Source organism: Mus pahari, chromosome 5, assembly GCF_900095145.1.
Source record: "Mus pahari chromosome 5, PAHARI_EIJ_v1.1, whole genome shotgun sequence".
Lineage (NCBI taxonomy): Eukaryota > Metazoa > Chordata > Mammalia > Rodentia > Muridae > Mus > Mus pahari.
In genome coordinates this window covers 55,779,400-55,796,804 of record NC_034594.1, presented here as the reverse complement: position 1 = coordinate 55,796,804, position 17,405 = coordinate 55,779,400, and positions in this window count along the sequence as shown.

The window sequence follows — 17,405 nt, the reverse complement described above, 5'->3', positions numbered from 1 at the left end:
CTTTGTAAAATATTTGCCAGCAAAGATACCACTTGCCCCGAGGGGCCAGCTTACTTATGTGAAAGATCTATGATTCATGGGAGCCTAATTAGAGAAAACTTGAGTAAACCTCTCTCTAACAGGAAATGTTGAGTCTACAATTTTAAGGTGGTAATGAAAATCTTTTCTGAAACTTTATCTCCAAATACCTTCTCTTTTTCTTTTCTTCCTTCTTTTTCGGCGGGGAAGGGAGCTTGGGATGAAGTCCAGGCCTGGACCATGCTGGGCACAGGAGCCACACAGAGCCAGCTCCTCTAAATGACATTTTAGAGAAATGCTACAGTTGACTCACAGGGAGCTTGGGCTGATGGCTCATAATCAGATATAATCGTGTTGTCTCAACTAAGGTCTCTAACCGGACTCGGACTTACTTCATTTCGGTCCGTAGGGCATCTGAAGTAGACCTTGAGGAGGGAAAAAGCATTGAATTTATGCAGATAAAAGTCTATTCCCTGGCTCAGCCTGGAGTTTAGTGCTAGAAAAATATATCAGCAATTGCCGTATAAAAATGTTATATAAGCTATTTAGAACAGTGGTTCTCAATGCGTGAGTCACAGCCCCTTTGGGGGTCAAAAGACCCTTTCACAGACGCTGCCTACCAGACTGCCTACATAGCAGATGCTTACATTCTGAGTTCTAACAGTGGCAAAATTATAGTTATGGAGGAGCAATGAAAATGATTTTGTAATTGGTGGTCACCACAACATGAAGAACTGACTGTATTAAGGGTTACAGTATTGGGAAGGTTGAGAAGTGCTGGTCTAGAGTATGTACAGCATTTGTTCCTCTTTCACTTCTCTGGTGCTTGGCTGGGGCTCTACTCACCTAGGATCGACTCCCGGTATATATGAAGTGTCTCTAACCTTCCCTGGGCCATGTGCTATGTGAAACACATTCTCACAGCAGAGTCGGGAGAGCAATAGACCAAGATGAGTTTCACATGCACAGTGGAAGCTCCTGCATATGTCCTATAGTCTAATATCCTATTGGTGGCAACAAGCCACTGTATGTGCACCTGTATTTAGTCCCAGTAAACAGGTGAACAAACATTTCAAAATATAACAACGCAGAAACAGTCTGGAGATACCCGGTATATTTTTGCCAATCTCCAAAGCACCAAACTTTGCTTTTCTCTCTGACAGTCTTGCCCTACTAATGACTAATGATATATATGTATGTTTTCACACCTCAGTTGCTATACTCATGAACAGAGGATTTGTAGAAATGGCTAAGTTTCTCACCAAACCCACTTCCCTTCTCTTTTCGGGGCTCAAACTGTAATCCTCCTGCCTCTGTGTCCAAAATGCTGTGGTTACAGGTGTGGCATGAGACTACATCAAGCGGCATGAGACTACATTTCCCAGCATTTCCTGTAGGCAGTTGTGACCATGAGATGAGTTCTAACCAAAGGAATTTGAGCACCCCTTTGGCAAACTTCTATCTCCAGAAACATTTGCACTACGACTCATAACAGTAGCAAAATTAAAGTCATTAAGTAGCACCAAAAATAATCTTATAGTCAGGGGTCATCACAATCTGAGGAACTGTGTTAAAGGGTTACAGCATCAAGGACGCTGAAGACTGCTCCATATGATTTTCTCTCCCAAGGCTTGATGTGACCTTGGAAGTTTTGTATGACTGATGGGAGGGCTGCAGCAGAGAGGCACACTGGATTCTTGAGTTCCCACCTAAAGAAGAAGACAGTGAGTAGCGCTTTTTATAAGCATGAGATACAAGTGTTCTTTGATCCATATGCACATCATTGTCTTCATCTACAAGATGCTGTGGTGGTTCTGAAATATGCACATAGTATGTGACACTTTACCTTTCAAATGAATTTTCCTTCTCTCAATTTTACCCTGGGCTTGGCAACTGGTCCTTAAACACACAGTATGACGGGGAGATGCTGATAGAGGGGTCACCAGGGGATTTCATCATCACACAGGCATGCAGTGTGCTGTGTTCAGACAAAGATGAGTATGGCATCACCAAGAAGAGCCATTCTTGCAGAAATGCCATCCTCTGTGTAGTCTGTCACTGACTGACACCTACTTCAGTTCATGACTATATGGTAGAAGTGTTGATGTGTGGTTTTAAATGAAATTATATCTTTATCATGGTATTGTAATTTCTTGCTCTTATTCTTGGACCTTTGTTTTGGGGTGGATGACACTGTCATTTTGTAAAGACACTCAAAATACATTATGGAGCTGTCCACATATTGTGCAAATGAAATCTCCTGCCACCAAGTGCATTGTGTTGCATCATTGTTGCATCATGCTAAAAAAGGCCCCCTGACCCAGTCAAGATCTCTGGTGTTTACCGTCCTCTATGGCATCTTGATAACCCACTGTGGGAGCCATGTGTTGGGGAAAATCCAGCCTCTCTCTGGTTTCTAAACCTGCAAATCGGTGTGACACATTGAATCTAGGTTGAGCAAAAGGGACCTGAGTACGAGAAAGAGGCTGAGAAAGATGTAAAAGGGAATAGGTTCAAAGTCCAAAGGGGAAGCAAAGACTTGCTGCAAAAGTAGGGATGCTCGAATAGTGAGCAGGGCTACTGCTCAGAAAGTACAGGGTCACAGAAGTAACACTTCTGCATGATTATGAGATCTCGGGTGTTAAGACCAGGAGAAAGAACTGAGGGCCGAGATGAACTGGAGAGAAGGCTGTCAGATGTGACTAGCTTGCGCGATAACCTAGAGTTAAAATAAAGGCTAAGCTGCATTTTGGCTGAGTCCAGGACCTAACATTGTCATTGTTTGCGGAGGCTTGACAGGACCCCTGATCGTTAAACGCAACAGTGCAGGGTAATGGAAACTGCTTCCTGAGAGATGTGCTTCAATGAAGTGTGTCAATACTGGGGCTGGGGGTAGGGAGGACAAGAGATGTGGAACTGGCTACTGAAGCAAAGGAAATGACAGTTAGTGTTCGGACTCCAGGGTATGTGAGAACAATAGCAAAGCATGTGTGGGGAGTCAGGCTGTCAGATAATGAGTAGCTTATAGTAGAGGTGAGAAGAAACGAGATGCACCTGGAGTGGATAGTGACCTTCAAGACTTTGGATAGCACGCTGAATTCCAGATGGAAGAGTAGAAGGGTTGGGAGATGACAAGAGCATGGCATGAAATTGGGAGACTATAGGGCTACACTGGGAGTTTATAGAGTCATTCAAAGATAGAAGCCTGTGAAATTATGGGAATGTAGATGTCTTGAAAGTGTCTGGAAGTGGTTGAGTAAGCATGGGCATTAAGTGGTGATCATGTGAGCTGAAGTGGCCCTTTGGATGGTGGCCCATAATAAGTCAACCACTCCCTTACTTGGGTTCTGATCTGGGAAGGTTAAGTGGTAAGTAAAGCAGCCTGCATCTCTCCTAGCAATACCTGCTTTGACTCCTTTGCTAGGTCTCTGATACCCACTCCTTCATAGGCACTCACCCGCCTTTCTTCCATTCTTCATCCAGGCCAGAGGAAAGCTGTGTATAAAACACTACCATACCATTGTGGCTTAATTTTTGCATTTCAGTTTTAGTTCACTTTGCACTTGCTGTATATCTTTGCTGTTTGTGTTCTATGCTTGACTTTATGCACAAACTTGGAGAGCTCCCAGTGGGAATGGCCATGGGCCCAGTCTGTCTGTCTGTCTGTCTGTCTGTCTGTCTGTCTGTCTGTCTCTCTCTCTCTCTGTGTGTGTGTGTGTGTGTGTGTGTGTGTGTGTGTGTGTGTGTGTGTGTGTGTGTAAAGCACCAGGAGTAGGGTGGGGGTTGGCAGGGTTTCCTCCATAGGAATCTTTGTCCAGGGACTGAGAGTTCTTGGGAATGGAGGCAGATGAGGAGTGGGGTGAATTTGATCCAGGCACAAGGGTTTTCCCCTTCCGGTTTTGGTTCAGGTAATGCCATCTAATTAGTCACTTGTCTCTTAGAAAGCCTGGGGGTTTAGAGCTTCCGAATCCAAGCACAGAGGATGGTTATTGTAGCTAAAGTAGAAACAGAGAGTTGGTCTTCCTCCCTCATGTTCCCATCAGAGTCCTCACCAGATTGAACCATGCCCACCCTCCATCTTTACTCTGTACTGATTCAAATGCCAGACTCTTGTGGAGTCCTGTCACAGACACACCCTGAAATCATGCTCTAGCAGCCATCTGTCGTCCTTATTATCCGGGCAAGTTAACACATAAAATTAATCACTGCAACCAGTTTCTAGTATCTGTGCAATCTTTCTGAATCTGTATAACAATGCGGTCCAAAAAAGCAACTGAACTTGTCCTGGGTTTCTTAACACACGTGACAAATACGACAGACTCCGCACACTGTTCTTTCCTCCCCCACGAGATGATTTCAGGGACAAATATGAAGTAATAGCAACCACTATTTTCTTGATTCTCTCTCTTAAGAAAACAACGTAAATAGAATATATTTCAATGTCATGTTGTTATTAAAATCCTGTTAGGTATTTGATATAGAAACTAAAATGTGCACTTTCTGGATAAACTCAAAGCTCATACAACGCTTTACAGTTTATAGATATCTGGTACCACATTTCCAAGAAGGAGACAGAGTGACAGAAGTAAAGGAGTATGGTTTTCCCCCTGTCTCTTTAATAAGCTTCTTCTAATTTTTAATCTACTGTTTACATATGCCAGATTCTGGGGGTGACCCTGCAATATAAACTGTGCTCAAATGAACTGGACTGACTGAAGAACATTCCTAATTCCTCGAAGGAAATTCTATAGATGTGCCTGTGTTTGGAGGCCAACAGCAGATGGGAGAGTTCTCTGAATATCTCCTATGTAGGAGATTGTGTGTATTAAAGGAGAAATAACAAAATTTGATCATTTGAAACTTATGTTAACTTTAGTTTTTGTTGATTTTTGTTATTAAAGTTGAATAATAACTGAAGTGATTGTTAAGAACTTAGGGGTAGTGTGTGCTACTGATACCCAGTGTTCTTTCTATGCCTGGGTGGAGATTACAGGCACTGATGATTACATTACAGTGATGTACATAGTGAGGAGAGAGGCAAGTGTGTCCCACAAGCCTAGCAGGGCCCTCACCTGATGAGTAGTCACTGCGCTTGGGTTTTCCAGAAAGGCTTACAGGTAGGGATGCTTTGTTGACATAGGCCCTATCTCAGCAGATTGGGATGAGAAACAGCACTGTTAGGAAGCCCCAAGAGCCTCTGCCTTCTGACAGCTACAGCCTAAGCAAGGGCGGCAGTCAAAAACAAAACAAGAGAATGGATTTTAATATTTTGCATAATTTGATAAACACTATAATAGACACACATGTACAGGGCATCTTGACAGATGGGAGACTGGTGCAAAAACTATTTAGAAATCTGTGCATTTCTGTGCATGCACACATTCACGTCTGTGGGTGCCATGCCTCATGTGTGGAAGGCCACCAAGTTTGACTGGGAGGCTTTCTCGCTTGCCTTTGCATACATCAGGCTAGCTGGCCTTCAAGTTTCCTGTCTCCACCTTGCATCTCGTAGCAAGAGCAGTTGTTTTCCCTATGTGTGTTGGAATGTGTTTTATTCCAGGTGTATGTGTGTGTGTTTGTGTGTGTGTGTCTATAGTTCCTCATGGCTGCACAACACACTTTCCCACTGAACCGTCTCTCCAGCCTTTAAAACAATTCTTCAAAGAGGACTAGAATTCACTAAGCTCTAGGACTGAAGGTGCTCTGTTGGTGATTTAGGTAGAGATGTTTGAGGTAGAGGGCATCCCTGAAAGTCCTTGATATTCAAGGGTTTTAAAATGATTTTTAAAACACTTATGGGTGCCTGTACATATGTATATGAACCATGTGCATGCCTGCTGTCCACAGAGGCCTGAGGAGACCTTTGATCCTTTAGAATGCTCAGTTACAGGTGGTTATGGACGTCTAGATGGGTATTCTGAACTGAGCCCAGGTCCTCTGTAAGAGCAGCCAGTGTTCTTAACCACTGAGTCATCTCCCCAGCGTCAATCTCTCTCTCTCTCTCTCTCTCTCTCTCTCTCTCTCTCTCTCTCTTCTTTTCTTTCCTTCTTTCCTTCTTTCCTTCCTTCCTTCCCTTCCCTCTCCCCCCTCTCTCCATCTTTGTTGATGTGGTTCTGAATGATTTATAGTGATTCTGTGATTTTAGCCTCACTACAGTCCTATGGGGTAGGCACATTCATTCTCATCCTGGAAAAGAGGTACTGAGGCTTTGTGTACCAATAGAAACCTACAAAGTTCATGAACTACGAGGTGGCTGGGATGGGTTTGAATGTAAACTGTTGTGGTCTGAAATAGTTCCCTGAGGAAATGGTCCTCAATCTGTGGGGCATAACCCCTCTGGGGGTGGTCTAACAACCTGTTCACAGGGGTGGCCTATGACCAGTAGAAAACAGATATTTTACATTACGATTCACAACAGTAGCTAAATTAGTTGTGAAGTAGCAATGGAAGTAATTTTATGAGGAGAGGGGTGTCACCACAATGTGAGGTACTGTGTCAGGAAGGTTGAGAACTTCTGCCGTAGGGGATGTGTGTTTTGAAGTTGCCAGCTTATAGGACTTTGGGGAAGTGATTGGCTCCCGAGGGCTCTGACTTGAATGGATTATCTATCAATAGAGTCATAACTGACAGTATTATTGGCAAGTGACAGAAATGCAGCAGTGGGGTAAATTTGGGCGGACCAGGTCTTTTCTCTTACAATCTGCTTCCCTGTTACCACAAGGTGGGCAAACTGGACTCTGCCCTAGCGTCCCCACCACAATGTTCTGCCTCACCAGAAACCACAGAGTCTTGTGACCATGAACTGACACCTATAAAGCCAGAGTCCAAATAATCTTTCTTCCTTTAAACAATTTCTCAGGAATTTGTCACAGACAATAAAAATAACCCATAAGTTAGACTCAAATCTTTCAACTCTCTCTAACATGAATACAGGATTATGTTTGGGCTCTAGGCAGTAGAAACCTACTTCTCTTGCTTTTGAGCTGCATGCAGGACTGGTAAAGCTATGCCGTGGTAAGTCAAAGGATTGTTACCAGCTGCCATCTCAAGGAGGAGTCAGGTTTAGGTATAAAATGCAATAGAACCAGTTACTCATGCCATGCTCCTTGCTCAGTCATTTATCCTTTCTTTTAAAAAAATTAAAAAAAAATAATAAACTTACATTTGTATGTGTGTGTGTGTGTGTGAGAAGGTTATGTCATAACATGCCTGTGGCGGTCAGAAAAAGAACTTGCAGAATTTGGTTTGCCCTTTTACTGTGAGAGTCCTGGGTTTCAAACTCAGGTCCTTGGGCTTGGCAGCAAGCCCTGTTTTCCTCTGAGCCATCTCCCAGACCCTTCATCTATGCCTCCGAGTTCTGCTTTCTCATCTACATCAAGGAATTATTACGAACTAACTCTCATTATTCTCGTTAAGATTAAATGCAAGTAGGCATACTAACACCTGGCACTCAGTAGGTGCTTCTTCATGCATCACTCTGACATGTGGACACACTCAGTAAGCAGATCTCTTGTTTCTGAAGGAAATTTAGCTGGCATTTCAACTCAGCCCCTCTACATAGACATATTTTGAATCCTAAGTAAAAGACCCCAGGATTGCTATTTATTTTAAACAACAAACACCTGTCATTGCTCAAATTAGAAACACTTGTAGAACCACACTGCAAAATATTTATAAATTCACAAATGTGTTTTAATTGCTGCTAAGTAAAATGAATTCAGCTGTAGTTTTTCACTTTGTGAGGAATATGCCTTCATTGCTTCCCCCCCCATCCTAATTATAGCTGTTGAATATTGAACTCATGCAGCCAATTGTACAGTATTTGTGCTAAAGGGAACTCTGAGGGAAGAAGGCTTTGAGGGAGATGGTTAAGAAAATGAAGGCACTCTGAATTTCAAGCGAAAATTAGGCCAAGACCACATCTCAATTTGGCCTCGTAGCTCTTAACCACAGTGGGAAATTCTTTTACCTAATTCATGCACTACATTTTCCTTTTAATTTGATAGTGTAAGTCTGAAGGTGCCTCTATTCCTCTCAGCTTTGTTTCTTACTATATTCCAGGGAAATTAACAGCAATTTTATCTAACAGAATAAGTAATGCCCGTGAACTTCCACCGGCTATGACTTTATTTGAATTATATCTTTGACCTGGTTCCCAGCAGAGTTTTAAACATTAAGGTGTCTTAAGTGTGAGCTGCCTCTAATTTAGCATAATTTCTTTGTGGGAGATCTATAAAACAGGGGCACTCAGCCTGAATTTAATCTTCATATATGTTTTGATTGCTGTTTCAAACCTTTAGGTGAATGTTTTACATTCTGTATTTTTTTAAATAAGAAAGAGATTTTAAAATGTTTTTTTAATGCTTCCCATATTAACAGGTATGGGGCAATATCTCCTTAATGATTAGCAATTGAAACTAAGCATCTTTTTGTTTACCTGTTATCTTTCATACAAGGGATTCGTGCCTTCATCAGAGGTCCCAGGGAGCTCTTTTGGCCACATGAGGATGCAGTACCTTGCCAGCAGACTGTCACAGGGAAGCAGGCTCTCACCTGAACTTGAATCTGACCATGTCAAATTTTAGACCCTCCAGCTCAGGAGCTGTAAGAAATGTCTACTGTTTATAAGCCTTAGTCACAATTACTTTGCTGTAGCAGCTCAAACTGAATTAAGCAGTTCTCTCGGAGTTCTTCACAGAGTTTAGATTACCACAGCTTTAAAAATAGAAACTGAAAAGGTGTGTCCCAGCACTAGAGAGGAAGAGGCGGGAGGACAATGATTTAAGATCAACTGGGGATTCGTAGCAACGGCCTATCTCAAACAACAACAGAACAAAGAACAAAACAAAACAAAAAAACCTTAAAAATAACATTTAAAAACAAAAAAACTTTAAATGAAGCTCTAGATGAGCCAACTGTGAGCAAGAAAATAACTTGAAGATTTATGTTTTTATGTCATTGAAGATACAATAAAATAATACACAAGGAGGCACTTGAAATATACACAAAACATCTAGACGTGGTGATTCTTGTCTGTAGTCCCAGCACTAGAGAGGTGGGGGGAGGTGGATCAGAAGGTTTAGGTCACCTTTGGCTACATATCAAGGGAGTTCAAGGTCAGCCTGGATAATATGAGACCCTGTCTATACATAAACACACACACACACACACACACACACACACACACACACACACACACATACATACATACACATACTTGCACACAAATAACAGCTCTGGGATATTCTGTTAGCCAGTTTGTGCTCCTAATGTCCTGAAGGTTAAAAGCCGAGTCGTTGTTCCAGAATGAGGAATGTCAAAGAGCTGTAAAGACTAGAAATAATGTAGAAACCTTGACTCCATCGTGGGCATAGACAAAGGGACAGAGTAAACATTGGGGCTGTTATGCCTCTTTGCAAAAGGCTGCCAGGGAGCAGGCCTGTTGACTATTAATGAAGGAAGGGTTAGGGAGGGTCGTTGAACCCTCACCACAGATTCCTGCTGCTCCCCACGGCATGTGTATGCAATTCTGCCCTAATTGCGCATGGCCTCTGCGGGCTTGGGAGGCATGAGAGTGTACCCGCTGTGGAACATTAACGGAACGGGCGTCATCTATGTGGCTGTGGTGAAACCATCATCATGGTGGGTGAAAACTTTGCAGTGAAATTTCTTTGGGGTCACTCATGTTCTGTATGTAAGCCTAATACACTCACTGGCTTAAGATTAGCTTTGGCGGAGGTGCTCTTTTTGATTTTCCAGTAGGACCTCCTATGGGGGATGGGAGCATAGAGTCTTTTCTTTTCTTTTCTTTTCTTTTCTTTTCTTTTCTTTTCTTTTCTTTTCTTTTCTTTTCTTTTCTTTTCTTTTCTTTTCTTTTCTTGTTTTGTTTTTTCTTTTAACATACCCCCTAGGGAAGGAAGTCTTCAAATGGGACAATTTGGGAACTTTAAATATGGACCTGATATTACACAATGTCACTGCCTTGTTACTTTGTTACTGAAGTGATCATGGTAATAGGGACCCAGGACAATGAATGTCCCTTTTCTGAGGAAGTGCAAGCATATATTATTATTATTATTATTTTAGTAGATATTATGTATTTCAAATGGCTAAATGTAGGAGGGGGGCGGGGACACTAGTGTAGCCAAAGTTTAATGACTGAAGTGTGACCAAAACAAAAGTGTGAACAAAAGTGTGTACAGTGTTTGTTTTGTTATTTCAACTCGTCTGAGGTTTTGGGAATGAAAGATAGAGCAAATAAATGACAGTACACGGGGAGCCTTCTCGGGGAGTTCGTCTCGATCGGCACTCAAATGTGAGCGAGGGCAACCAGGGGTCTTCAGCTTGCAATCCCTCAGTCATGCCGTGCGTGACTGTGCACGTGCTATTTGTCAATCAGAATGTTTTGAAATCATGCCATATAGTCGGGAAAGAAATATTCTGGGGTGATTTATTGTTAAGTCCAGCGGGAGCATAGGTCAGGTTTCAATGTGTGTGGAATCCTAGGATTTTACCAGTTAGTCAGACAGGGGCTGGTGGCTTTCATTCTTTTGTTTTGCACTTCAGAATCTGAACTCCCCATTCAAACTGTGATGGGAAACTACTGGGAAGAGGAGCAGAGAGCTGAGAATGCCTAGGGAGAATGACCACTTCGGGGCTGGTCCTGGTGTTGGCTTGGAGTTTACAATGTACTTAGGGCTTTTGGGGAGTTGGGGGGAACCATCTAAAAATCAGGTTTGGAAGTTGTTGTTGACTGAGGTGGAGTCCAGAATGACGGTGGTCAGAAACCAGAAACCTGAGTATGATTGTCTTGGAGAGAAATTTGTCTGAGACAACTTCAACTCTTCTCACTTCGATTTCTTTTATTTCAGTCCAGCACTGGCCTTATTGTGCGCTTGTGGCTTCTTCCAGGTGCTCCCTGGGAATGAGAATTTTTTTTTTTTTCTTTTTTTTAGTAGTGCGAAAATCCTCTATCTCTAAACAAAGGGCAAGACCCACTCTCAGCACTCTCTAGTATTATAGAGAAGGAGACAAAGACAGACTCTGTAACTTGTTCCTAAGTAACATACCAAAGTCAGAGCCTGGAGAAGCCATGTGTGCTAAGACCTTGTACCCGCTACAGAGGGATCACGTGGCTTGAGTCTCTGCTTCTGAGATAGGAGTCATTGTTTCCATTTTTCAACTGACAATTTCCCCTTCTAGTTTACCCAGAGAAAAGCGTGAGCTGAGGACTAAATTCAAGGTGGGGTGTGGTGGGGGGGGGGGGGGGGGGGAGCTGGGGCAGGGATGTTTCTCAGGTTCAAGGTCTCAGCAGCACCAGCCAGCTGGACCTCTTTGGCTCACAAGATGGACCAGCCAAATGACTGCTATCTAAAGTCTGGAGCTATGGTGTCTGTCTTTCATGCCTCTGGTAAGGGAGACGAAGTGCTGGAGAGCCGCATTTTAGAGTCAAGATTGGGTAAAGCCCTGGGGAAGGGAGAAGCAGCTTCTCAGGGTGTGCCAGCACAGGTTCTCCAACAAGGTCAAGCCCTTCCTACCTACCTCCAGATCCTCAGAGTGGAGATGGGAAAATGATACCTTTCAGGGAGGGAGGAGGGAAGTGAGGATGGGGTTCACTTGGTAGAGTGCCTGCCTAGTATGCACAAGCCCTGGGTTCAACCTCAGCACCTCATAAAACCACAGACCGTGGCTACAGAATATAGTCCTCGAACTTGGGAGATAGAGAGGAGAGCATCAAAAACTCAAGGGTACCCTTAGCTATGCAGCCTGGGCTACGTGACTTAACAAACAATACAAGTAAACAATAAATAAAAAAGACAGACAGACAGACAGACGGAAAGAGACAAAGAAACAAAGAAAGAAGAGAGGGGGAAAGGTAGAGAATGGTGCTTTTCATGAGCTAAAATGTATCTGGCTTGCTGACATTTTTAAACTTTAAACTCCATACTTATGTCACTACATTAATGTGATTTTCTGGTTTCTTTCCTAAATAGTTTTCCTCTTATACAAATCAATTAAATGTACTAAGATAGTATAAGGATCTAGACTTGTTGCTGTTGTTTTGAAAGATCTATCTTGCTCCATTTTAAAGTTTTTTTTTTTTTTTTTTTTTAAACTCTGCAACAAAGACTGGGCTCTCATGTTAAGAAACTGGCCATTACAAGTAAATAAACCTCAATAAATGAACGTATCCAGGGTCAGATGTGATTCTGTAAAAAAAAAGAAAAGAAAAGAAAAAAAAAATCACATGGAAAATTATGCACCCTTCCTGCTTTGTGTAAACTGCAAATCAGCATCAATCATGCTGTCTTGATTGGCTCTCAAATCCTAGCGATGTGACTGGCAAAGCTTACACGGGCTTCAGCACGGCTAAGAGCAATCACCGGTGGATAAAAACCAGCCAGTCTTTTGAAGGCAGGCATCTGAGAGCACTTGGTAAAACCAGGCGGTCCTCGGCTCAGGTCAGGGTTTGCCTTTCCGGCAAGGAGGGCCTCTGCCTTCATTCAGTGACATTGTCCATGGACCAGGGGTCTGCAGTACACAAAACAGATATGTTTTCCTTATAGGTCTGGCTAGCAACTCTTGTCTTTCATTATAGAGACAAGTTTATTGATACTGAGACAAGCCAAGTTCCCAGTTCCACTTGTGTTTGAATTCCTGGACTGCAGCTGAGGCTGTCTGCAAGCATGAAGGGAACCACGACCAACTGGCTGTTGTTCAGATAGGATGCAGGGAGCGAAAATTTCCTTTTAAATAACGTCGGCAGAACAAATAGAAAAAGCCACTCAGCTTTTGAACGAGTGCTTTTTCTAATCATGGGGGTTATAGGTAGAAATAGGTACTCAGTCATCAACTGGCCCTAATAAGAACTAAACAAGGAAACAACAATGTGTTTCTACAGCTTAGAAATGTATGTATGCTTTTATGTATGTAATGTTCAGAATCTCTCTCTCTCTCTCTCTCTCTCTCTCTCTCTCTCTCTCTCTCTCTGAATCCTCAGGCCTCCACCCATCTTAGAGCTAGGTTTAGGTTTATAGGTTTCTGCAGGATGCCCATCAGGATCTTAACTCTGGTTGTCACAATTGTACAATAAATACTTTTGACCGTTGGGCCTTCTTGCAGAGTCATCTTTCCAGATATCTGTAGGAGGAAAGATACCTTCTTTATTGACTACTTATTGCAACACTAAACAAGACTCTATTTCTCCTGTATGCAAATGAATCCTTCCACTCAGCATCCCCTGGACCTCCCAGGAGCCCCTTGCCTAGGGTGCTGTCTTCTCCCTTCTGAAGACTCTTTGAATAGATAACTATCCTCTCAGCTTTCCAAAGGCTTGGACGGAATGACAAGGTCAAAAGCTGGGCCCAATTTTAATACTCATTCATTGTACCTGATAATAAAAGTACTCCCTGAATGTTGTATTATTTTCCTGAGCTACACTCCACAGTGCAGTGGTAGTGAACAGAAACCACTAAAATTCACACCAATTTGGATCAAAACCATGGTCTGTGCATGAGCTTCTGGAGTTCTTTACTTCTCACCCAAAGCAGCCATTAGTCGGCAAGAATGTGTTCAATGCAACAACATAAAGAAAAACCACCTTAACTTGCATTGAAACTTCTGTCACAGTGACCAGTAGAGACATAAAGATGGCGTATACAAGACAGGCGTTAAAACTGACAAGAGCGAAGCTTACAAATAAACAGTGGCTAACATCCCCCAGCGCAGACCCCTGCAGCCTGGGTGATTTAGCACAGCCCTCCTGACTGTCCTTGAGGTTATGCATTGGAAGTGGAGGGGAAGGAAAGGGACACATTCCATTCCACAGCCTCAGAGAGCTAAGCACGGGGTTTAGAAGTCATTTTATGGTTGAGAAACTATGCAGAGACCCCAAGATCCAGAGCACTGAGTGGGAGGATGGGGCCAGGAAGCTGTCTTGGATTGTTGTTAAACATGTAAATGTTGACTGGTGACTTACAAGGCTCCCAGGCTCTGGCTGCTGGGAGAGAAGCTGCTGGTGACCCCAGAGATGCATGCTCTTTATACAAACAAGAGGAACAAGTGGACCCATAACCGGAGACACAAAGATTAGAACTATTTTCAAAAGCGCAATTACCTTAGCTTCCCCCAGGGTTGGTTTCATAATCTTTTTGTCACAGAGTTATAGAAATATATGTAATTAAGTGAGACCAATGGGATAAAGGAAAGGGGACTTCTACATTCTGGGGAACTGTTCTGAACTTTTCAACTCCGAATCCGACAGTGGAAACACAATGAGGAACAATGTAATTTTCTCCAAAGAAGCGTTTATTTGCTTTCTTCCATCTTGTAGGTACAACAGAGATGATGCTAGAGCTTAAAACAGACAAACAAAAAACAAACGGCCAATTAAAAACATACTCTCTATTAAGTAGGGAAAGTGAATAATTGTGACCAATGTGAATGGCTACAGTCAATGTCTTGTTCTGGTGTGTTGTATGTAAGCACTGCCTGAAATCTCTACCTGAGATAGTGAGTTCAGATTCACGTGACACTTTCTCTAGTATCTTATTTTATAGTAAATCTGACATTGTTTTATTTTAAAATGGGGAAGAATGAGGCCGGCAATTCTACCTCCAAAATGATGTTAGTGAAAAAACAGCTTGCTACATTTCTTACCATGTACTAATATAACAAGTTTGGTTTCTTGGATTTTGATCAATGACACTGGACAAATAGCTCAGAAAATGCAGAAGAGCTGACTTATTGATTGATGAGGTCATTGAATGGGTGAGGTGGGCGCTTTCTAGCCATACTGAAAATGTAGCTTTGATCCTGTCTGTTTTGTTTTGGTCGGGGGGGGGGGAGGTTAAAAACATTTAGATGTAATTAAACAAGGCTCAATTAAGAGAAGGTCACTCAAGATGCATCCCCTACTGTTTCTGTCCTCTGTTTTATTTCTGGTTAATCAGTGGTTGAAAAATAGATGTAGATGGAAAATCAGCCATGACAACCAGTCAGAAGACTCTGTTGAAATATGCCCCTTTGAACTTTAACTAACTGTAGATTTGACTCTGTATCAATAAACATACCTCCCATCAAGTTTATGAGTACGAGTGCTGAATAGTGTGCCATCATATGCATCCCCCATGCCAAGACTTCTGTAGAGATTTACATTTCTATGTCTAATGCTACTGTCCTATTCTTCTTTAGAACCCTAATTATTCATTATTACTTGTTTGTACAGTAAGGAAGAAAGTGGTGCAGGAGAAAGAACGTTATATCAAATAAGATGGTAAGACTGAATTCAATTTAGATGGGACTATATAGATTGGAGGGAAAACTACGATGAAGACCGAGGGGCCGGATCCGTGGATAAAGTGCTTGTTGAGTAAATATGAAGACCTGAGTTTGGTCTCTAGAACCCAGGGACAGCAGCTGAATGTAGTGGACAAGATAGGTGGATCCCTGGGGCTTTCGGGACAGTAAGCCTGATTGGTGAGTTTCAGACCCAAGGGTCTGAAAACTCATGGTTTTCACTTGGATGACATCCAAGCTGTTCTCTGGTCTGAAAACACACACACACACACACACACACACACATGCACACACACACTCACACACACACACACATTGATGCATGAGGACATACATGCACATTTACACACACAAACTCATACACACACACACATATACTCACATATACAGACTCACATTGGTGTATGAGGACATAGTACACATACACTGATGCATAAGGTCATATATACACATTTACACACACATACACTCACACACACATGTACATGCACAACACACACCATAAATACTTTCATAAATAAATACATGGCCCTGTGTAAATTCATGACTTTTATTTATTTTTAATAGGTTATTTACATTTCAAATGTTATCCCCTTTCCTGGTTTCCCCTCAGCAAACCCCCTATCCCCTCCCCTTCCCCTGCTTCTATGAGGGTGCTCCCCCACCCACCTACCCACTCCTACCTCACTGCCCTAGCATTCCCCTATGCTGGGACATCAAGCCTCCATAGAACCAAGGGCCTCCTCTCCAATTGATGGCAGATAAGGCCATCCTCTGCTACATATGCAGCTAGAGGCATGGGTCCCTCCATATATACTCTTTGGTTGGTGGTTTATTCCCTGGGAGCTCTGGGGGGGGGGGTCTGGTTGGTTGATATTGTTGTTCTTCCTATGGGGTTGCAAACCACTTCAGCCCCTTCAGTCCTTCCCCTAATTCCTCCATTGGGGTACCATTCTGATGATTGGCTTAGCCTGATGGTTGGCTATGAGCATCTGCATCTGTATTGATCAGGCTCTGACAGAGCCTTTCAGGGGACAGACATACTAGGCTCCTGTCAGCAAGTGCTTCTTGGCATTATCAATAGTGTCCAGATTTGGTGTCTGCAGATGGGATGGATCCTTAGGTAGGGCAGTCTCTGGATGACCTTTCCTTCAGTCTCTGCTCCACTCTTTGTCCCTGCATTTCCTTTAGACAGGAACAATTCTGTGTTCATATTTTTGAGATGGGTGGGTGGTCCCGTCCCTCAACTGGGGGCTGTGTCTAAATTCTGGATATTGTCTCTATAGGTTCTCCCTCCCCTTTGTTGGGTATTTCAGCTAATGTCATCCCCATTGGGTTCTGGGAGCTTTTTGCTTTCCTGGCATTTGGGACTTTCTAGTGGCTACCCCCAGTTCCCCATCCTCCACCTCTGTTCAATTTCTTGACCCTCTGTACATATCATCCATCTCCTCCCACATCTCATTCTGCCTCCCTTTTTCCCTTGCCCTTCTCTCTCTTCCAGCTCCCTTCCTCCCTCAACCTCCCATGATTATTTTGTTCCCTCTTCTAAGTAGGACCGAAACATCCACACTTTGGTCTTCCTTCTTCATGAGCTTCAGATGGTCTATAAGTTGTATTGTGGGTATTCTGAGCTTCTTTCCTAATATCCACTTATTAGTGAGTACATACCATGTGTGTTCTTTTGTGATGGGTTACCTCACTCAGGATGATAAATTTATGACTTTAAAATGTGTTCATTTTTATGGATTTTCTTTATATAGTTCTTGGGAAAGTCTAGATTGTGGTGGCTTCTTGTCTTCAAATACTTTAAGAAATGTACATCTAGAAAGTTGTACCCATCCTCAGGTATTTGGCCCATCCTCAGGTATTTGGGCACCTTCTGGGCTATATTATGGCTTAAGCACCTGCCTCCCATCTTTCTATGGAAAGTAGCCATGTATAAAGAAGTGCTCACATTGAAGACGCTTCTGAGAAAACAGCTACTGCCTTCCACTATCTACCCATTATAATATTATGTTGACTTGATATATGTTATCTATATAATTTCATAAAACCTTCTTTAGAAACTTGGGGAAGCCAATGAGTTTGAA